The sequence below is a fragment of the Ornithodoros turicata genome, unplaced genomic scaffold, assembly GCF_037126465.1.
Source record: "Ornithodoros turicata isolate Travis unplaced genomic scaffold, ASM3712646v1 ctg00000895.1, whole genome shotgun sequence".
In the NCBI taxonomy this organism is placed as follows: domain Eukaryota; kingdom Metazoa; phylum Arthropoda; class Arachnida; order Ixodida; family Argasidae; genus Ornithodoros; species Ornithodoros turicata.
In genome coordinates this window covers 272099-295924 of record NW_026999412.1, presented here as the reverse complement: position 1 = coordinate 295924, position 23826 = coordinate 272099, and the positions used below count along the sequence as shown (strand labels likewise).

Sequence of the window (23826 nt, the reverse complement as noted above, 5' to 3'; positions counted from 1 at the left end):
CGTACACGTCACAATGCCCGTTCGGGTGCATCTACGTCATAAAAATGGCTGCGCCCATGTGTGTTTCGGAATGAATTATCTATTTTTTTGACATGGTACTGTACCGAACTGAGAGAATGAAGGTGCATTTTGGGGAGAGCTGGATGTGGGCTTTCAGAATATCACAACCGTTTCGACTATTTGGGATATCGGCATAGCTGACCTTTAAGGTCTCTCAGTCTCGGTCGTCAAACAGCAACGACAAATATCAGGGTACAACTGTTCACGTTTATTTTACATGCTAACCAGTAAAAGTGGAGTTCACTACAAATTCAGTTCTGTAAAGTTGGGCGATAAGCAGACACAGTCAAGGACCCTCACACATTTCTTTAGATCCTGCGGCAGAGCAATTATTTCCAATGCACAAGTTCTGGCCCTTAATGCACAAGTTCATGTGTTAGCTGGTATGTCTTCCCAAATTAAATAATAAGGTATAAGAGAAAAGTACTGCGACCTACCACACAACTGCAATAACTATGTAAGGCCAGATCTGGCCGCACACAGTGTGTCCTACTGAAATGCACAATGGTTTCAAAAAGTGGTACCACACTGCAAAAGTAGAAAACAACATACATATGCTGTTTTCTACCTTTGTGGTGTGATATCCACCTTCTTTACATCTTTGTGAATATTTTATGTGGGACACTGTTTGCAGTCAGATGTGGCCTGATATACAAGCAGATCTAGTCAGGCCAGGTACCAGACAGATCAGGAATTGGGACATTTCCAGATCTGGCATATTAATCAGGCCAGATACCAGACAGATCAGGAATTGGGACATTTCCAGATCTGGCCTGACACATAACAGATCTGGCATATTAATCAGGCCAGATACCAGACTGATCAGGAATTGGGACATTTCCAGATCTGGCCTGACAAGAAAGCCAGATCTGGAAATGTCCCAATTCCTGATCAAAAACAGATCTGGAAGTTGTGATCAGGTCAGATAAAAATCAGATCTGACTTTTTCCTAAGGGAGGTGCCACTTACTCGTCCGTCGTACTACGGAAACCGTTGGACGCCTCCTCGGCCTGTCAACCTACCCCGAGCGTCCCGCCACACTCTCAGCCCTTTCGCAAAACGGACGTTTGGCGGACTCCCGACTTCAGACCGTTCTGCTACCACTGCGGAGAGGCCAACCACGTCTATCGCCGATGTCCCTACCGATGCCTTGGCCTTCCCGGTTTTTTACCTGACGCCCCCCGCCTCCAGCGCGGTAGTCGCCCAGCCGCAATTGAAGACTATCTACGGCAGCAGAATGCTTCTTCTGGTTCGCGACGCGACCTGTCCCCGAGCGTCCCCCACCGCAGCAGGTCGCCAGGAAGAGCACGTTCACCGTCACCGGCAAGACGACCTGTGTGGCGCAGCCCTAACCGGGAAAACTGAAGACTGAAGCACCGGGAGGTGAAGCTCCGGACCGACGACAAGTTACAATTCCTTCAACTCGACGGACAGCAACGCAGCACCAACACGACGCTCGAAAAATAACCAATAATCTGAAAATACTCATCGACGGGCATGAGATGATTGCGTTAATCAATACTGGAGCCTACGAGTCCGTTATAAGTGGTAGGTTGGCTAAGAAGCTTCGCAAGGTGCAAACGAAGTGGGATGAGCCTGACATCGGCACTGCTGGTGGACACGTCGTAACACTGACTGGCCGATGCACGGCAGTCATACAAGTGCGTGACATCCAGTACGTCGTCAGCTTTGCCGTCTTGCCGAACTGCCCACGGGATGTAATACTCGGAATGGACTTTCTAGTCGAAAACGAAGCAGTCATGGGCTTCACAAATGGAGTTATCTCTTTCAAAACGCCGGAAACAGAAGACATGTGATGGGCACGAATAACCCCGGAGAAACGCGCAAACACGGACGTAACCGCCGTGACGACTCAGCACGTCAACCTGCCTCCCTTGCCGTCAGTCCTTGTGACCGCTACGTGCGACAGAGCACCGACTGGCTGTTTGTTGGCTGAAGGCAACACGCAACTACTTCTCGAACGAGGAATTGGAATAGCAAGAGGAATTGTGCCCGTAAGAAACGGAATATTCGAACTCCTGGTCACAAATCTTCGCCCGGAGTCACAACACCTGGCGAACGGCACGAAGATAGCCGTCATCGTAGACCAATACTCCACCACGGATGTTTGCCTGATGGACACTGCTCGCATCGCGGTCACCACGGAACACGAGGCCGGACATTTCGATGTAAACCCTCAACTCAATACAACTCAAAAGCAAACCCTTCTCCAGATGCTCAACGATTTCAGTGACTGCTTCGCTGCATCGTAGAAAGTAAGACAAAAGCCCATTGCGAAGCACCGCATCATTGTCGACGAAAAGGCCCGTCCAATTCACCGCATGCCGTACCGGGTCTCCTGCAAAGAGCGAGAAATGATCCGAACGCAAGTACAAGAAATGCTAAGAGATGACATCATCCAGCCGTCGACCAGTCCGTGGGCATCGCCGGTGGTACTAGTGAAGAAGAAGGATGGAACACTCAGGGTTCTGTGTCGACTACCGGAAACTCAATGAGATAACGAAGAAGGATGTCTTCCCGTTACCGCGCATCGACGACACGCTCGATCACCTTCAAAACGCAAAATTTTTCTCTTCCATGGACCTCAAGACGGGGTACTGGCAAATTGAAGTCGACGAACGGGACCGTGAGAAGACTGCGTTCGTCACTCCGGATGGACTTTTCGAATTCAAGGTTATGCCTTTCGGCCTTTGCACAGCACCAGCGACGTTCCAGCGTGTTATGGATACAGTTATCGCCGGGTTGAAGTGGCAAACCTGCCTGGTGTACCTCGACGATGTTGTCGTCTTCGCAAGAACATTCGAAGAACATGTTGAACGGCTAAAGCAAGTCCTCGAGGCTATAAGAACTGCAGGGCTGACGTTGAAGCCTCAGAAGTGTGGATTCGGCTAGAGGAACTCAGATTTCTCGGCCATCTTGTGAGCAGCGACGGCATACGCCCCGATCCCGAGAAGACGGCGGCCATCGCAAATTACCCTGTTCCTTCTAACGTGAAAGACGTTCGAAGCTTTCTTGGCCTTTGCGCCTACTACCGACGGTTCATTCCGAACTTTTTAAGAATTGCGTCACCCCTGAATGCCCTCACGAAGGACGGATCCACGTTTATCTGGAGTGAAGCCCAGCAACAGGCGTTTGATGAATTGAAGACGCGTCTACAGACCGCACCCGTGCTTGCCCACTTCGATCCAAACGCCGAAACAGAAATACACACCGACGGAAGCAACGATGGTCTAGGAGCCGTGCTCCTTCAACCTCACGACGGCGTCGAACCTGTCATCGCTTACGCGAGCTGAACGCTTACCAAGGCAGAGAAGAACTATTCGACGACCGAAAAAGGGTGCCTTGCACTCATATGGGCCATCACAAAGTTGCGCCCCTACCTGTACGAACGGCCGTTCAAGGTGGTAACAGACCACCATTCTCTGTGCTGGCTGGCTGGTTTAAGGGACCCCTCAGGACGCCTAGCGAGATGGAGCCTCCGATTACAGGAGTATGGCGTAACCGGCACTTACAAGTCAGGAAGAAAACACAACGACGGCGACTGCCTGTCCCGAGCACCACTCCAGCGACAAGACAACAGCCTCGAGGACGACGACGCCTTCGTCGGTCTAATGAGCGCGACTACCATGTCTACCAAGCAGTACAACGACCACGAATTGAAGACACTCGTCGACTATCTGCAGGGCCCCGCAGACAATGTTCCTCCCATCTTCAGAAGATCACTCCCAAGTTTTTCTCTACGTAATGGTGTCCTCTACAAAGAAAACCACGCACCACAAGGCGCTACCGTGGCTTCTCGTTGTGCCTGGGGACATGCGCATCGAGATTCTTGAATCCTGCCATGACGAACCGTCATCAGGTCATTTGGGATACAGCCGGGCACTGGCCCGTATAAGGGAAAAGTACTACTGGCCAAAACTGGCTAAGACCGTACACCACTACGTAAGGACGTGCCGGGAATGCCAACGACGAGAAACGCCGCCGGTACAACCTTCTGGGTACCTTCAGCCAATCGCACCGCCGTCGGCGCCGTTCGAGCAGGTTGGGATGCATCTACTCGGGCCCTTCCCACGTTCGTCTTCTGGAAATCGTTGGATAATCGTCGCCACCGACTACCTGACACGCTATGCTGAGACTAAGACACTTCCACAGGGCACAGCAACTGAAGTGGCGAAGTTCTTCATCGAGAACATCGTACTACGGCACGGAGCTCCGACCGCCTTAATCACCGATAGGGGAACGGCATTTACAAGCAGGCTAACACAAGAAATCCTTCGACTCAGCGACACCGCTCACCGGAGGGCAACGGCGTACCATCCGCAGACGAACGGGCTCACCGAACGCCTAAACAAAACCCTTGCCGACATGATTTCGATGTACGTCGACGTCGAGCACAAGACATGGGACGAAATACTGCCTTACGTCACGTTCGCCTATAACACGGCTGTCCAGGAAACAACGGGATTCACACCGACGCATTGGAGACCTGGATTACGAAGTGGTACTTGAGGGCAGCGTTCCCTCTCGACGACCCCCGAGGACTGAAACAGTTCGCGTCGTTCGACTCAAGCCGTACTACAGCAGGTAGCGCTGAAGGCTGGCTGCAAGGAGACAACATGACAAAAAAAAAAAAAAAGAAGGAGAAGAAACGGCATCGAGACGATGCCACGTCTACGGAGGGGGCAATGCCACGAATCATTATCGAGAAACTTCCAGGGCAGGCACGAAACGGTACATCTCATCCCGGCGCATGCTCAAGAAGAAGCAAAGAAGCTTCCAGACACATCGCCTGCTCTCTGGCAAACGCACGTGCTGTTTCTAGACTTTTCAGCGCGACGCTTAAATGCTTGTGCGCTCCAAGCTGGAGCATTCGTTCTTTGGACTCAGTTGTGTTCAGAGAGCTATCACTCTTGTGTTTTGCTACCAAGTAGTCTAATAAACCGTTCGCTGTTTATTCGACGACTCGCCGACCCATTTCGCTTCGTGACAATAAACATCACACCGAAACAACAGGGTCCCAGTGCCGTCCAGGATGTGGATTCCCGCAACAGGTTCCCTACAGTAGGCAAGTCACAAAATAAATACTTACCGAGCGGCCGTGCAGGTTCAGCGCCTGCTTCTGCAGCAACTTGCCGTGCCACCTCTGAAACAGGAACATTTATATTCCTGACCAAAAACATATATATTTATATATATAAAACATCTTCAGGCAGAAGTGAAGAGCTCCACAACTTAAACTAATTATATTGCCTCGTTACAGCATAATTAGAGATATTGTGGTAAAACCAACAAAACTGTAGGGTAAAAGTGCGGTGAAAAAATGGTAGCAAAATCCCTGTGCAGACTCAGTGGCGTTTGAGCTTAAGTTTGACAAGTTATTTATCGTCCATTGTGACAGCAAGGTCTAAATTAACCATATAGACAGGTCAAGAGCTGAAAAGTATATATATTGAGTAGAAAATAACCTGTTACATTTCTAAAGTAGCTTAGAAACTTCACGTCAATTTTCATTACGTTCTATTACGTGTAACTGCGTTTGAAATTTAGTTACGGGCCAGTTTCACGTCAGTTCAGCCAGGGAGGTCCCATCGACCTCCTGGGTCTTCAGTATTTTTTATATTGATAAGCTCATCGTATATTATGATCAACATTTTTGCCGAATAGCTTTCGTGCAAAAAAAATCGAGAAAATCCGGATGTTTCAGTTTTGCCGTGTTTGCACGCGTGTACCTCCCGAGCGTTAAGAGATATTGTTGTGAAATTTTTTGATGCTGCTTTGTTATGCCTACAGGCCAGCTGTCAGAGAGCAAATTTTGAGCGCGCAGGTGCATCGCTGTGTGCTATAAAAAATGACGAACATGCCCTCTCGCGCACTTTTGTCCTAATTTCCACGCCTGATATCTCTGGCTATCGATGTCCCTGATCGCAATACTTGGTATCAGCTCACTCAGCTTTTAATGCTCTTTCATCTGATATATCTATCCTGCATATACTTCCTAGCGGCATGTGCTGAAATAGGCAAATGTTTAGGCATATTTCGAAATAAACATGGATTTTGCGCGTGTATTTCTCAAAAAGGTCCCACTTGATTTCGTATATATTTTGCCAGGATATGGCACGATGTTTGGCCTTTCATCTAACGCAAAAACTTCTTCTCCAAAGGCGTATACTGCTGATTAGTGTGTTGAAACGCGGCCCGACTGCGTACGAACGTGTCGGAGATATCTACAGCCAGAGCAAGAAGCGTCGAAGTTTAAACAGAACTGCGCGACAGAGCATGTTCGTCGCTTTTTATACGATACAGTGTTGCACCTGTGCGCCTAAATTTGCGCTCGGAGTGCTGACAGGTAGGTATACTAAAGCACAAAAAAATTGCACTACGATATCTTTTAAAACCCATGTATACACGTGCAAACACCGCAAAATTGCAACAATCGAATTCAGGGCTGGATTTCTCGATTTTTTGCACGGAAAGTATTCGAATGATTAATTTTTCCAATGTTGATCATCATCTGCGATGAGTGTCTAAATATATATAAAAAATCATAAAAATTCAGCAGGTCCATGGGAGCCTCCCTGTCTGAGCTAACGTGGAACCGGCCTACAATTATGTTCTGGCTAACCTTTTCAGTGACTTCCATCTTTCAACAGTCTAACTTAACTAGCAACGAGTTCCAACTTCTGTCTCTGTTCCATATAACCCGTGTTAATTGAATATTTGTGAAGTAAATAGTACATATGCGGGACTGGGTGGTTATATACTTTCAATGTAACTCATTTTTTTCATTGCTGGTGATGTGATGCATTAAAGAACCCATGTATCTTGTGACTATGGTGCAATAAAGAGTTTTCTACAATGACATATTGATTTTGTTTTTAAAAATCGCGCAAATTAACTCTTGTTTGGGTAGTAGGAGGTACCCGTAAGTGTGCATTGGCTGCACCTCGAGAAATCGTAGGGGTACGATACAGGCTGCCTATAACGGACCATTAACATCCCCGTGTTGCAAACCGTATGCCGGACCATGGTCGGGAGCCGACCGGCATGGTCGGTCGCCGCCGGCGCACCGACGTTGCATCGTCGCGCTGTGCTGCCTGGGTTCGTATTGCATATTTATAGCGCGTTATTTATAACACGTCATTGTGCCTTGTAAGCCGACGTCACGAAGTTCACAACAGTTGTTGTTCCCATCGAAGTTTTGAATTCATGTCCTTTGCAGGTGAGCATAACCACCCTCCAGACAGTGCAGCGGCACTTCGGGATGAATTCAGAACAACACTGAAGGAGAAAGCAAAGATGAGCCCACACGTGGCAGCGCCGACACTGTACAATGGGGAACCTCTTCGGCTGTCGCAAAACGTAAGTGCTTTATTGACATCCTCAGACAGGCATGGAGTTTCTTCAAATTCGGTGTGTTATGCGTTGCATTCTCTTTTTCTTCACTTCCCCACTCCTTTCTTTCGCAGGCGCAACATGATGCTGTCGCGGAGCTGCCTACATTTGCTGGTATAAAGGACACAATATACCGAGAGAAGAAGCGTCTTCAGCCACCACTGCCGGCAACAGCTGCTGACATTGCCCTCACAGGCCACTACTGTACGACGGAAGATGGTCAGCAATTCCTTGTGATAGATCATAGAGGCGAGCACAGGGTTTTAGGATTCGCATCCCCTGCTGGCTCAAGCCCCAGAAATTTTCCTTGATGGGACGTTTTTCATCGCGCCTGGCGTATTTGACCAACTGCTGACGGTTGACGTGCCTGCCAGCGGCAAATTCATGCCATGTGCATATATTCTCCTGCCAGGAAGATCGACCGTAGTCTACGTGTGTGCCCTTTCTCTTTTGAAGGCCGCATGCACGTCAGCTGGACATCCGGCTCCCACTCCCGTGCTCTTCTTTACGGACTTTGAGCAGGGGCTCATACAGGCATTGAGGCAGGCGCCATGCATCGAGGGTGCCATTTTCATTTTTCCCAAAGAACATGGGCGGCTGTTCAGTGTCTTTCACTGCAAGTCACGTACAACGAGGTGCCGCCTGTGAAGTCGTTGGTGCGAAAAATGGTGTCTCTCGCCTTCCTCCCTCCTGGAATGGTGCCGCAGGCATGGGCAATTCTTCGCCAAGAAGGGCGAGAACTGCACGAGCCCAACGTAGAACGACTGATGGACTACTTTGAGAATACGTGGATCATGGGTAACTTCGACGTTCGCCAGTGGAACCACAATGGCAACCGCGGTCCCAGGACCAACAACAACTTGGAAGCCTGGCACCGGAAGATCAATGCTCAAGCGAACACGGCCCACCCCAACATTTATGCGTTGGTTATCATTATAAAGAAAGACGAATTGTTGAACTGAATTCGCCTGCTGCAGATATCTAATGGAGGAAGCCTTCGGAATGATTGCAAAAATGGGTAAACAAAGACAGGAAACTGGAACAGCTCGAGAACGACCTCAACGCGGGCAGAATAACTATGTGCCAGTTCTTAAATGAAGCCAGACAGTTTTCTGGCTTGTAACGTACATTGTGCAATCTGTCGAACGACAGACACAAAGAGTGAATCCTCTGCAGCTTACTTTGATAATAAACGTGCTGCATGTTATGTTCTCGGCTGCTCACTGCATTTATTAGCTCTGTAAGAAAGTATACCACTTGAACTCTTGGTTTTCATTGCACATTAGAGAACAGTCGGTGGGAGAAACAATCAAAAGACGAAAACGGCCTCGTGGGTCGTCTCTCGTGGGAACAATCGTCTCGCAGTGTAAGGCGAACGACGACAACATATATATTGTGGTGATGAGGTGGGGAGGGTGGCGAACGAACGAATTATGGGGATAACGAAAAGTAGCTATTCTGAGGATGAACACACATTAGGGTAAACACGACAAGGCCCCAAGTTGGCCAACAACATTAGATTGGGGGTACTGACACTATATATATAAAAAAAGAAGAGGGTCGACACGCATCTCGTATATCTTCGGGTAGGAATGATACCGGTAGATATGCGAAAGGGTTGTTTTGAGAAAAACCGGTACGGTTTGTTTCGCGACGGGCGCACTGCGAAGGCACTTTTGAGAAAGGGCACAACTGCAACGGGTTGAAACGCGGATGGGTAGTTTCGATATACACCCCCCGGCAGACCACGAATGTGTCGTCGACACAGGGTTTGCGGGCCACAAGATGGAATGTCAGTGAAACTAAAAATTCACTTTTTCGAAAAACCGCGAGGAGTTTGGGATAACTATTTCGCACACATAATCAGTGTCATGTCGGGAAACGTGTCACATGACTCTAGGAAAATGACCCTACTGGGAAATTTTGGATTAAAGGCTTTCCTCCGGCGCATTGGTTTGCCACCTTCAAAAGAATATTTGTGTTCATATTCAACTGAAGTAAATTTGATTTCTTGAATTGAACTTTACCCAGTCAACCTTTTTCTAAACCTTGTTAAAATCACGTTCGGGTCACAAACGCAGAGTTTGAGTTGGATATTGGAACATATCTACAAAAATGGGGACGTCTCAAACGTAGAGAAGCTCTCCTCTAGAGTTCATTCAATGGCATTCCATTCACCCAGAAGATACGTTCTTTTTGTAGTAAACATGTCGCAGGTTATTGTTGCTGGTTGTTTTCTCTCTCTCTCTCTCTCTGGCCAGTCTGCTTCTGAGCACCAAATGCTATACATTCCAATTGTATGATTTCTAGTACAATAGCCACAAAACTTTTTCATAATCTATGAAAAGAACAATCCCTTCTGTCCAATGTGTGCACCTTCCTTTCAATTTTCAGCCTTCTGATTTTCAGCCTTTTAGCTTTCGTCATTCTGACAGTTCGGTGTTATGATTTTTCGGCCTTCTGATAGTTCGGCGTTCGATCAAGTGTCTTTCGATTCGACCAAGTGGCGTTTGATAAAACGTCTTCAATCAAACAGCGTTCGACCGAATGGCATTCGACCAAGTTGGCGGACCATGCGCTAGCAGTGTTAGCCACTACGTGCCGATTTCTGATTGTCGCTAAAATGCAGTTCCTGAAGGTGCTCCTTCATGGGGTAGACGCTCGGAGACCATCGCATGCGAAATTCATCAGTTAATTTTTATTTAATTGGAAAGAGTATGCAAATGAACGTTACACGGCATATCTTGTGGCCGGTGCATCACTAATACCAACCCAAAATAAATTATTTCGCCTACATGATCCGTTTTCGACTGATCCAGCCGGGAGATTTTAGTGAGGAGCACTGTGTAAGTCAAAAGCAGCAAGACGATACACAAGTCGAACAGAGTGCGAACCAAGGAAGAAACCACAGACACATTTGTCCCACAAAGCTGTATTCTCTTCAAACACCCCTCTTTTCTTAGGAGACTAGCTGTACATTCTTGTCGATCCGAACAAATGCAACAAGGTCACGCGTGTTGTTGGAACTACATGCCCCAGCGGTGTATTGCGCACTTCCTGAACAACGGTACTGGTTACGGCACCCGGCGCCTATAGCGCCATCTGGTGGCTGTCTAGAACCCGGCGCCATCTCGTGCCGATGTCGGCGAAACGCCGCGGCTGATATCCCCTTTTAACCTTCAGAAGTGTAGCTGCATGTCCTTTACCTGTCGTAAGACAATGAGATTCCCTCTTTTCTCTTACTCTCTGGACAACAACGCCCTCTCCTACGCTAACACATATAAATACCTAGGCGTCATTATCTCTGCTGATCTGTCGTGGAACAAACACGTGGGATTCATAACAGACAATGTAACAGCTCGCTTGGTTACATCAGATGGAAGCTTAAGTTGGGTGTATCCCGTTTGGAACCATTAAAAATAATCTTTCAAAATAAACGCGCAAGTACCCACTGTTAAAAATATATCTCCCAGAATATACGCTTAAAAATCAACGCACAAAAATAATCGCCGAAATATCCCCGTTAAAAAAAAACGCTAAGGAATCCACGGTTAAGAATATATTGTTAAAAATAAATCGTTTCAGAATACCCCCAAAACGACCTCTAGTTGCTAGAGTCATGTGGTATGGCCCAAATCAAAGTGAACTACAAGCAAGGGGCTTAATCTAACCTCACAGGACCAAACAGGGGGTCCCCGAAATCCACCATTTAGAATAAACGCTTAAGAATAAAACATTCAAGAATAATCCGCCTAAAAAAATACACGGTTAAAAATATATCTCCTAAAATAAACCGATTTCTATCCCCGCTTAGAGATCACCGTTTAATAATCCACCATAACTGTTTCAAAATCCCCTCACCATCTAGCACGGAGGCGGGCTGATTGCAATTTGCGCCGGGTTAGATCAGGTAGGTATGTTAGGTTAGTTTTGGGGTAGTTTAGGCTAGTTTGGTCCTGTGAGGTTAGTTTAAGCCGCTTGCTTGCAGTTCACCTTGATTTGGGCCATACCACATGACTCTAGCAACTGTAGGGTGGATTTGGGGGGATTCTGAAACGATTTATTTTTAACGACATATTCTTAACCGTGGATTCCTTAGCGTTTTTATTTAAACGGGGATATTTCGGCGAATATTTTTGTGCGTTGATTTTTAAGCGTATATTCTGGGAGATAATTTTTAACAGTGGGTATTAACGCGTTTATTTTTGAAAGACTATTTTTAATGGTTTCAAACGGGATACACCCGACCAAACTAGCCTAAACTATCCCAAACTAACCGAAACCAAACTAAACTAACCTAACATAACATGATATAACCCGGCGTAGATTGCAATCAGCCCGCCTCCGTGCTAGATGGTGAGGGGATTTTGAAACAGTTTATTTTTGATGGTGGATTATTAAACGGTGATTTCTAAGCGGGGATAGTAAGCGGTTTATTATAGGAGATATATTTTTAACCGTGTGTTTTTTAAGCGGATTATTCTTGAATGTTTTATTCTTAAACATTTATTCTTAATGGTGGATTTCGGGGACCCCCTGCTTAAAGGTCAGATATGCCGATTTTGAAGTGCCGCAGAACTGAGCGATACTCGCGCTGTGTGTTCATTACCGAACACTGAATATGTGTGCGAAATATCTTGCTCCAACTGTTCGTAGTTTTTTAGAAAACAGTTTTTTTAGTTCCCACGCCCGGCCGTCAGACCGTCGGCAAACCCTGCGCACGGGCGCACCGACGTCACTGGTCTCGGTTTATCTGTCTTTGGCTTGGCATGGACTCTTGGCTTGGCTGCTTGGCTTCTTTCGTTTCCTCCTCTGTGCATCGTACATAAGCGAACAGCTGTTATGTTGTTGCTAAGCCGGAAACAAAGCATGTGAATGTTTTTTTTTGCACAGCGTCGTTGGGAAAGTGCACTTCCTTGTTCTGACCTTGCCTTTTATGGGCTGGAGCGATATGAATCGTAAATATGCCACGGCGAAGTTGTCGAAGATGCGAGAGTGCTACGCTGTTAGAACAATTCATCGGTGCATTCAAGTGTTACCTATTATAAGCTGCCAAAAGACCAAGCAGTGCGAAGCTCTTGGCTGACAGTGGTGCCTGCTAATTTCCACTGCAAGGATTTCGTCCACGAATGTTATCATAGGTTACGCGCGACTCCAGAGGCAATTTGTAATCTCGGCACGAAATCGTCTGATGAAAATCTGAGGTGCCCGACGCATAACATTTTGAACGTGCCACGGAGGATCAAGGCAAAAAACGAGAGCAAAAAATGGTAAGTCGAGGTTCAGATATAAAAAATAGCAAGCTTAATGAATCGATTGTGCAGCTGTCCTACTGCGCTTACTCTGATATAACCACGATTAACAACACAATAGTACTATTGACAATCTAACTTCTGAATTATCACAGGCGCACGCTGAAGGCGGAAATGAAGCATGATCTGGCTTGCATCTGGTCATGAAGAAATTGCTGACACGTTAGTTGCAGTCCACCTCCACCAACAGGTATGACAATGTGATGTTATAATTTGAGTATTCATCTATGTTCAACTTTTCATGTGCACTCGCATGCAGACATTTTGACACCACTTTTAAATCTGCCCTCAAAGTTACAACCTGTGGTTCCAGGGTGGAAAACAAAGATCGCCATTCCGATTAGCTGCTATCTCCCAGTTCAAGCACTTTTGCTGTCTGGACACTGGTTCCTGTGGATGGGGAGTTATAAGCTTTACTGTCTGATATAGAAGGTATGTTACATTAGTTCAGTTAATTTGTCTTTTGCACATTTTTGTTACTGTTAGCTGGATTACTGTTGGACATACAATCCTTTGACACACGAAAGCTGATGTCGCCTCTGATAACATTTTAGAATTTTCAGTGTCATCAACGTCCATTGAGGAAGGTGCCTTTACTATCTGTGAATCTTCAACTGAAGAATAGCCCAGAATTCATGTTAACATTGTCTACTCTTATTAATTCACTGTCTGTTTTCTGAGAGCTAAGAAAAATGGAAACTATTTATTTGTCACAACTTCACACTGGATACTGGTGTGGTACTGGCTTGACATGTAAGCTAAATACCTGGATTCTACAATAATTGTGTTCAACTTGGTGCATTACCCTGGGCAATGCCACATTCACTACATTTTTAGTGGGTCCGGTGCACAAATACTGTGTGTATACTGCATACATACATACTGTTCGATAGGCAAAAATACCTGAGCAGTGCTGTGTAGTCTTTTTACCCAAAGTCCATACTCTTACTGCAAAGTCACAGTACGTAGAACAGCAATGTGCAGGTATGCTGCGATAGAGATTCACAACAGAAAGAAGACTGTTGAGAGCATCTAAATTTTAATGAGACGAGACTTTCGTGCAGAAGGCTGCTCTTGTCAATGTCTGACATGAAGTTACAAAATCCCAGAATATATAAAACATGTTGTAATGTAGAGAGTGAGGCAGACATGTAGAGACATGTAATGTAGAGAGAGAGACATAAAGATAATTATATAATCATATATAATAAAATAAAAAGGGGGTACAACTGCCCCCTCAACTCAACTCGACAACTCAATAACTCTACTTATTCTCTACCTTACAACATGTCATATATTCTGGAATTTTGTAACTTTATGTTAGACATCAAGAAGTACAGCTTTCTGTGCAAAAGTATTCTTTCTGTTGTGCACAATCATTATGCAGTAAATGCGACTATCCATTTCTTGTCATTAAATGCTTTTCCTTTCTTTCTTTCTTTTTTTCTGCAGTGATGAGCATCCATAAGGACACATGCCAGAAAGGGAGTCTCTTTGGGATGACAAACCCTCATCACCTCATGAGGATACAATGGTTGACGAATGGTTCTCAAGCACATCGAAACTTCCAACAAATAATTCATGAAAAAGCCAGTCAGTGCTAGCACCAGGAATTGAACGTGGGCCATCCTGCTACCAGTCAGAGATGTTCAGTGGTGTAGCCACGAGGGGGCTAGGGGGTCTCGAGCCCCCCCTACCTGCCACGGACCGACCCACACAAATCGTGCAAATCCGAGAACATAATATATGGGGGGGGGGGGGGGACCAGTGTGACTATCGCGAAAGTTCTTGCAGTTCATGGCGTCTATCTAAGAAGCATTCTTGAATGGTTTTCAAAGTATGAGCTTTTCAAAATACTTCCAATCTCGTGACACCACTTCATTGGTCATGACAGCCTATACATGTAATCGTACTGTGAACGTCTAAATCAACTATTTTCGTTCCCTTTTTTAATCCTCAGTTTGAAGTGTGCACAAGTATGTGTGTGTTGTCGACACAGGATCAGCGGGGGGGGGGGGGAGTTTTCGTATCGAGCCCCCCCTACCTTTGAGGTCGGGCTACGCCACTGGAGATGTTACATTTCAGGCGCTCATTGACTTTTGGTGAATTACTTGTTGACTTTGTCCCAAGGTGGAGCTCGCTACAGCTCATTTGCTATCTGTTAATGTTGTGGCGTGTGTTGCGTTTTTTTCTTTGTGTGTTCCAGACTCAGAACGGTTAATTTGGATCAGGTCAGGTACGTTTCATTTAGACATGGCAAACATAAAGTCGTGTTTCTCAACACAACTTAGCAGTGGTCTTCATGCATTACTGATACAGGCCATTAAGCGTGAATAGAAACCTAGCCAGAGCAGCTGATACACAGAGAGAACATAGCCCGCGTGTGTTTGTCTTTTCCACCGCAGCCCTTGGGTTTCCTCCCTGATGGCTACACATGTCAGGGATAGGTTTCAGAACCGGTAGTTCCCGCCAAGTGTGAATTGCTTTTAAGGGGATCATCACGCTGGCAGATGAAACATATGGTTTAAATTATTTGCAGGACAGGAATTGCGCAGCTTCACACAAATACTACTACTACGACGTAAGAGTGGTTTAAAATCTATATTTTTTGTGCTCCTGACATTATCGCACAAGATGTAGTATCCACTATGATCCTTTATGTGGGGGGTATGTACAGTGCAATCAACAGATGCTATTTACAAATCTTTGTTTTCTACTGTGTTGAAATGCTGTAGTTTGTATCTGAGAGCCATAGTGAAACACAGGCCCTCGAGAAACATGGCAACACATTGCAGGGACTCTGGATGCTGCCTAAATTTCCAGAACACACAGCTCAAGGCAGCGGTTAAATAACAAGTGGTTAGAGAAATCAAAGATAGTTGCATCCGTAAGCAGTCTGCTGTTGGATTTGCTTCTGTCAGAGATACATTATCTCAAAGGGAACGCACGGACACACTGAGAATGATACTAGGGCTGCCTGTGAAATAGAATGAGGAGAGGGGAAGATATATAACCTTTTTCTTGTCCGTTATTCTATTGGTTAAATTGTCATTTTCTTAGCAGCATATGTGTGTATATTCCAGAGTCTGCTAATAAATATATCAGTTTAGAGCTAGCAGTCGCATTGTAGATGTCTCATCCTGTCCTTGGTTGCTTGTGATTCACTATGGCCATGCTTGCTAATGCAAAAACAGAAAACAAAAAAAGACAATAGAAAAACACGGAAAGAGCGACCTAAAAAGCTGCCTGTTCTAGTGCTCACATGGAGGCAATGCAGTGAGGTAACATGTTCCATTCATGAATTGTGCATAGTAGTACATATCACAACGGCAACCGATTAATCAGATTTTTCTTAAGTACTTTGTTTTTTTTTTAGCTTTGTTTGCACAGTCTATTATTGGAGCTTTATGTGATTCCCCTCTTCAGATACTTTAAGATTGCTGATGCTGTGCAGTTTGTTAATTTTGAAACTGTACTGTGCTGAGGTACAAAAACAGAATTGTCATATCTGCATTTGAGCACATAGGAATAATTTGTAAGTACTTTACTTGTTGACATTAATATTTGCACCAGGTCACAACTTTGTTGATTTATGGAAAATGTAAATAAATATATTTATTTGCTTCCCAAACAATGCACAAATGTCTTCTTTTCTAGTGAGATATTCCCTGTTCACCAGACATAAATGTGGAAAAGTTAAAGGAGCACAATGATGGTAGAGTCTAGCGTTGCTTTTTGCCACTTCACATATATGCACTGTTATTCGTGTGCACATGTAGGAATAGGAAGGTAGAGGATGCGCATAAAAAATTTCATATGCAGCCACACATATGGTTGAGAAGATTAATTAGATGATGTCCAAGCATATATAATTGTGCTTCATGTGCAATGGGTATGCTAACGGATTGCTTCCATGAAGCCTTTTTATTTATTTTTTATAAATTCTTTCTATAAATGTTATTTTTGATTTTATATAAATTTCATATTACATATTGTATACTTATATTTTTATAAATTTTATACTAAAAACTCAAGTTACACGGCCCCTGTAAGAGTGCCCTTTGCAAATGGTTTGATAACGTGTCTCGAACTGTAAAGGTAAGAGGCAATCGAGAATGCTGCAGACAAGGTTGCAACTTACATATTGCTGATCACGTCCTACATACAAAGTGCTTTGTACAATAATTCCTGAGCACGGAATTAATCCCGAGGCTGGCCAGTGATGTCACCCACGACGACAAGTCACATAACTGCCTTTAATACTTTTACACCCCATGGGCTGAGTTGTGAATTGAAAGAGCACTCTACAGAAGGATAAGGTGCACCTGACTTCTAGGATCTATGCTATGCCCTAACTCTTCAGACACCACATTTCTAAGTGGCAATATGTGCTCTGGTACTTCTTTTGCGTTTGCATAGTGTGCAACCACATGGCTACTGGAGCTTTCGTGTGCATGTTTTTGTGCGACGGTGTTCATTACAAACAATATCCAGATGTTAGACATAAAATACAGTAGTTTGTAGCGTACCACACAACGCAGCGTGACATGGGAGTGCGTGATTCAAAGAAAGCTTCTGGAAAATGCACAGAATCCCACAAAAAGTTTAAAATGTGATTTGTATTTCGTTTTACGTCTTTCGTCGTTACATACCATCGTCGACGCTGTTGCACATTGATAATGGTACGTAAAACTTGTCCCATAGCAGTGTGCGGTTTCTCAAATACATAGCACAATTTTCCTGCAGTAATAAAAGGCTGTCGGCACTTTCTTGCTGACACGGCTGTCGAAACGTCAGCCTCTACAATGGGCAAGTGCTGTAAAGGGGCTAACGCAGACGCGACTTGATACAAATTGTACGTGCTCACAAAACACAAACGACGAATTCCAGTCACAACATCGCACAGAGGTTGGTTCGCGAATGAGTTCGCAGCTGCTGCACTGTTTACTTATCGCGGAACGGTGGAACCCGGCTGTCCGCCATCTTCAAGCACAGATACGTGAAGCCGCGAGAAGCCGTAGCTGAAATCCACTGACAAGTACGAAGGCGCGTACACGTCACAATCACAATGCCCGTTCGGGCGCATTTACGTCATAAAAATGGCTGCGCCCATGTGTGTTTCGGAATGAATTACCTATTTTTTTGACATGGTACTGTACCGAACTGAGAGAATGAAGGTGTATTTTGGGGAGAGCTGGATGTGGGCTTTCAGAATATCACAACCGTTTCGACTATTTGGGATATCGGCATAGCTGACCTTTAAGTTAGCACCCAGACATCTTAAAAACCTTGCTTACGCTTCTCTGACACGGCCCAAACTTGAGTTCACCTCGCAGTGCAGGATCCCTATCAGTATTATCTCTCTCGGGCAATTGAATCCATCCAGAACTGAGCAGCAATGTCAGCGACTACTCTCGTTTTCCCTCTATAACATCAATCAAAGAGGAGCTTTGCCTTGCCTCATCCGCTGACCGCCGTCTCATTTCAAGGTTATCCCTCTTCCATAGGTTTTTTCATGTTACCCAGCCGCACATATCCCTAATCTCTCTCTAATCTTTCTCTTCTCCGCTAATCTTTCCCCGTCGTGATTATCAGTACAAAGCCTCTCGCTACGACTACAACACGGACACATTTCCTACATCATTCTTCTTGCAATTGATTGGAACGAGCTCCCATCACAAATAGCACATATCACGGACCATCATTCATTACTTATGCACATAATTCAGTATTCACCAAATTTATACGTACAATACCAGGTTAGGCTTTGCTGTACACTCTTCCTATATTTTTTTCTGTTTTGGCATATGCTTATAGGTTTTACTTCCTAGTGATGCACGCGTAACAACCCATGTACATCCTTTCTTTTTCTTGTCTGTATATTATGTCCGGATGTATTTACATGTATTATGTCCATCCTTATCCCACCCCAAGGATCTTTGGGGTACATTGAATAAATAAATAAAAGCAAAACTGAAGCGCCATTTACGGATGGATGATGCGGGCTGACATAGCGTGCATAAACTCCAGCCCACGATGGTAGCATTATGCAGTCTGACTCTGAACTGTCCCACATGCAGGGTGTTCCGCCTAAGGTGATAAGAAATGCTAACTGGCTACGTACGCGCCAGAGGATTGTGAGACTTTCGGACTTCGGATTACCATCTGGAATCTTTTGCCACCATTGAGGGAGGCTTTAGACAATTTTTAATTCCAGGAAATTTATGTTTTTCAATGGAACTTTGAAAATTGCCAAGCGAACCTCACTTTTTTCGCAGAAATATGGAGTCCTCCTCGGATAACAGCAGACCCAACTAAAACTATGAACAGTATCGCAACGAAAATAGTCTTTTTCAGTAAAAATTAGGCTTTAGCCCCGCGTGCTTGATTTTCGCAGATGAACGCGCGCGAAATCTGCGCGAAATCTGCGAGAGTGCGTCCCCGTCTTCATCTGCCTTGATTTCAGTGATAAGACAGTTTTGTTTTCTTTTTGATAAGTCGGTTGTCGCCAGCATCAAGGTCAAATCAGGGAAAAGAAAGGTAAAACAAGAGGCCGGAAGACTTCCTCCCCTCCCCACCCCGCAAGTACTTTGCGATTTTCTTTGCGACAACTGAGCAGGTGGGGCTAGAGCTGTACCTTTCCTAATTTTGTTAGATTATTTCCGTTGCGATACCCTGCGTAGTTTAGGCTGGGTCTGTGGTTATCGGTGGAGGACATCATGTTTCTGTAAAAAAAGGGAGGTTCCCTCAGCAATTTTCAAAGTGCAATTGAAAAAAAAATTTCCCACAATTAATAAAAAATGTCCAAAGCTTTCCTCAATGGTGGCAAAAGTTTCCAGTAGGTAATTGCTGAAAGTCCGACGATCCTCCAGCGAGTACGTCGCCAGAGAGAATTTTTTATCCTTAGGTGAAACCCCCTGTAATCACTTACCAATTTTGTCCAGCAGGGCAAGGGCAAGACGACTGGTTTTCTCCTGTTCCTCGCGAAGCCGCTTTCTCAAGCACAGGGGGGAGTTACACTAACAAATCTTTAAGAATAAACATTTTAAGAAAAACACTTTCGAAATATATTGTTTCAGAATAAACCGCGCAAAAATCCCCGCCCAAAACACAAGTAGTAGACTTAGAGACGGCATAGGAACCACTTTTTTTTATTCCAAGACGGCCTATTCTAATCGAATTCTAAGCCAAAATCGAGTTCTAAGCCAACACAATCCACTTGTAATACAACACAAGCCAAATCCAAAGCCATCTGATTGGCCGCCATTAGCTCCGCCCACTTCACCTTGATTGGTCCACGCCAAGCCTACCGATCATTGATTGGTCAATCGTAGCTTTGCTTCTTTATGCTAATTAGTTGGCTTGGCTCCGCCCACTTCAGTGATTGGCGCACACCGAGCCTACTGATCGTTGATCGTAGCTCCACCACTTTATGCTAATTAGTTGGCTCCGCTCACTTCACGTTCATTGGACCATGCTAAGCCCGCTGGTCGTTGATTGGTTCACCATAGCTCCGCCCCTTTTATGTTAAAGTAGCACAGAAGTCATTTTTAACACCCAATTTTCTTCCTATAAATCTCTTAAGTAGGCCAGTAAGATGCACCATGCGAAGTAATTTACACCACAGAGTCATAATTATCACAGAAATTGAATTTAAAATAAGCCGCAAAAATCTACCATGCGCAACAGTGGTGAAGAGCAGTACGAGTCAGTGATCTGCCTGGAACCTCGCGCTGACGCTATAAGGAGCGCGCTCACTGATTGGCCTAGAGAAATGTCTGCTACTACGCTGTCTTCTGCTACTCGGCTGTTCGGGGTTCTGATAAAGCCTTTCTCCTTGCTCGGTAATGCTTCGGCTGCTCCTTCTATCCCCAATTCTCCGGGAGAACCGGCAAAACAGGTTTACGGCGGCCAAGGGACAAGCCGCTGACCCCACTGACCGACGAACCAGAACGAGTCTCCTTATACCGTCATCGGTGACGTAGCATACCTCCTCATCCTCGTTATAGCTGGAGTGGCGAGTTAAGGGTGAACGCACGGAGCTATGTTTATGTGATTTTTTTTCTGGGAAACAAATTGCACACATCAAAACCTTTCGCGCTATTCGGTATAATGACACACACTTTCATCAGATGTCTTAATCTGATTTTTTTTGGATGGCATTTTGTACTCATTTAATTACTTGACTCCACCCACTCCACACTGATTGGTGCACGCCGATCCGTTATGCTAATTAACCAGCTCCGCTGATTGGTCCTACTCTCCCAGCGCTCCGATTGGCCCGCCTTCACCAGCGCGACGGCAGATCCGCTGCGGCTTTATCTCAGAAGTTCAAACTTACCTATCTACTGGCTCCGCCCACTTCATGCTGATTTGTCCGTTCTAAGCCCACCATAATGGCTAGCAGTCCTGATTGGCCTACTGAACATAGCCTTCACCGGCGCCAGCCCGATGGTGCGCGGATCGCTCGGCAGTGGCTTCAGATGGTTCTAACCCAATTGGGTATCTATCTCATACGTCCAAACTTACCTCATGCCACCAGATGGTGCGACTCAGGTGCATCAACTCCGCACAGTTCCGCTTTGAGGCGTCACACGAGCGAGAGAACTTCGTCAAGATGTGCTGCCACATATTGTGCTCCCGTATCACCGCAAACAAGTTGCGGGACATCATACGCGAAATCTTGGATGAGTACCTGTCGGCTTACAGGGAGCAATCACTGCGCGAGCTTCAGGAACTATGTCAGGAAGAAATAAGAGTCCTGGAGACGATCATCAATCGCGCTAGGAGTTATGAATGAAAATAAAGATGCATCACACCGTAGTGGGAAACGGGTGGCATCCAATACTGACATTAATTCCATTCATATACGATAGAACGAAAGAACTGAGTTTCAGCTTTCTTCCTGTTCAGTATTTTAAGTTAGTGCAGTGCAAAATTTCCTCAGTCACCGTCTCTATACGCTACGACACGGGTCGCAAGGTACCGCTACAAAATCACGGTAGATCGACGCTGACGCTGCACTTTAAGCATGTACACTAAAGCGGTACCAATCTACGGATTCGGCGTTCCGACGGTATACAGGTCGCACCTGTACCAGAGGGGAGGCAATTTCTTTTCTCAGCTCGGGCGTTTCGCTATTCCACTCTTTAAACGCGTATCGCCCTACTTAAAAAAGACGGCTGTTGCAGTCGCTAAGCGCGTGGCCAAAAATCTGTCGGAGGGAGACTCTTTCCGAAGTGCGCTTAAAAGATCGGTGAAAGATACGGGCCACGAAATTCTCCGAGACCTCGGAGGGGCCGGCGGGCGAAGAAAGAGGAGAAAACCGGACGTCTTCGACGGCATAAATCACGCCGGTTGCGCGGCCACAATTTAGTTGCGAGATGGGCACGATTAACGTCGTACATCCCGACACTCCTCTGTTGGATAAGTCGGAAACACAGTTATTTTCCGTGCCGGGAACGCAGTGGCATATACTGAAGGGGGAATATGAGGTATTCTACCCGGTCGCTGACATATCCTCCGTCATAGAGTTCCAGCTTTCGAATTTGGGGCATCACTATCTCGATTTGAATTCCGTGCACATAGTGACGAAAGTCCGCATCGTACGTGACGATGGTTCGCTACCGGAAACACACGCTGGCGATCGGACGACCTACGACGAGGTCTACCCCGTCAACGCGTTCGCCAGCTCGCTTTTCGAGAACGTAGCCGTCTTCTTGAATCAGACCATGATTACGAATAATGATTTGTATAGCTATAGAAGCTACCTGGATATTTTGCTTCACGCCAGCACCACGGAGCAAAATACTGTGCATAAAGCGGGTCTGTACACGCAAGAAGAAGCGCGTCAATCGGAAAACAACATTCGCGCTCGTGGACCGACCGAACGATACAACCTCACACGTGGTAGCAAGACCATCGACCTGGTTTCCAAGATCAACTCGGACATTTTCCTGCAGCCTAAGCTACTCATATCGGGAGTGGAAATTAGGCTTGTTTTTTATCAAGGCCCCGACGAATTCCGCATTATGAAGACCGATCAGGGGCAGCACACGCATAAAGTAGAAATCATGAGTGCCACCTTGTACATAAAGAAAATCACCGTGTCTCCCAGCCTATTCCTCGGGCACGAAACGGAATTGCAGCAGCGCAAGGCTCTCTACACACTGGCTGGAAGTGAATCTCGTATTCGTTCGCTACCAGTTGGCAACCTGGATGCATGCCTGGAAGATTTATTTCCAGAGAAGATACCGTCTAAGGTGGTGGTCGCATTCGCGCCCAATCTAGCTTACCAGGGAGCATTCAATCGGGACCCGTACCGATTTGTGAACTGCGACATTGAGTCGGCGACGCTCACCGTGAACGGGACGCAGCGAATAGACACGTTCGACTTCAAAAATAACCTGAACCACCGAGGCTACTTCAACCTCTTGGAGCAGCTGTGTGAGAAGGATGTTTCCTACGAATACGACCACTATGTTGGAAACAAGTTCCTACTGTACTACGCAGTGGATCCCGATCAATCCTCCGTCCACCTGTCACCGATCAGGCGTGGAAACGTTCGTCTGCAACTCAAGTTCCGACGTGCCTTGGTCGAACCCACGACTGTATTGGTACTGTCCGAGAGTGTGAGAATCATGTCCATCGATAACAACAGGAACGTCACACTGGATTAGCGATGTTCGAGCAAGATATCGAGAGACTCCTGAAGTACAACGATTACACTTCGGCACTCTTCCGTGGTGTATACGCTCGAGACGACCGTCTGCCCGCGCTGGATAGACCGGGTATAATCGTAGTGAACACCGATCGGCGACAGCAATCCAGGGAACACTGGATTCTGTACGCGAAAATGAAGGATGACCTCATCTCTTTGATTCCTTCAGATTGCCGCCCATCGAACCAGAGCTGAAACGCCTCGCCATCGCCGAATATAATGATGTCTGTATCCAAAGCCTGTATTCTCCAATGTGTGGTGTGTACTGTTGTATCGTGGCGACACTGTTGGCGAAAAGGAAATCACTGAAGAGCGTTGTAT

At 45.9% G+C, this 23826-nt stretch overlaps 1 long non-coding RNA gene across 1 annotated transcript; it reads left to right on the top strand.

Moving 5' to 3' along the window:
• The first annotated feature begins 12626 nt into the window (after positions 1-12626).
• LOC135375582 (uncharacterized) lies at positions 12627-13186 on the top strand. The gene is made up of 3 exons (XR_010417286.1): positions 12627-12743; positions 12881-12975; positions 13099-13186. It is a non-coding gene; the product is annotated as an uncharacterized LOC135375582 (long non-coding RNA).
• The last annotated feature ends 10640 nt before the right edge of the window (positions 13187-23826 follow it).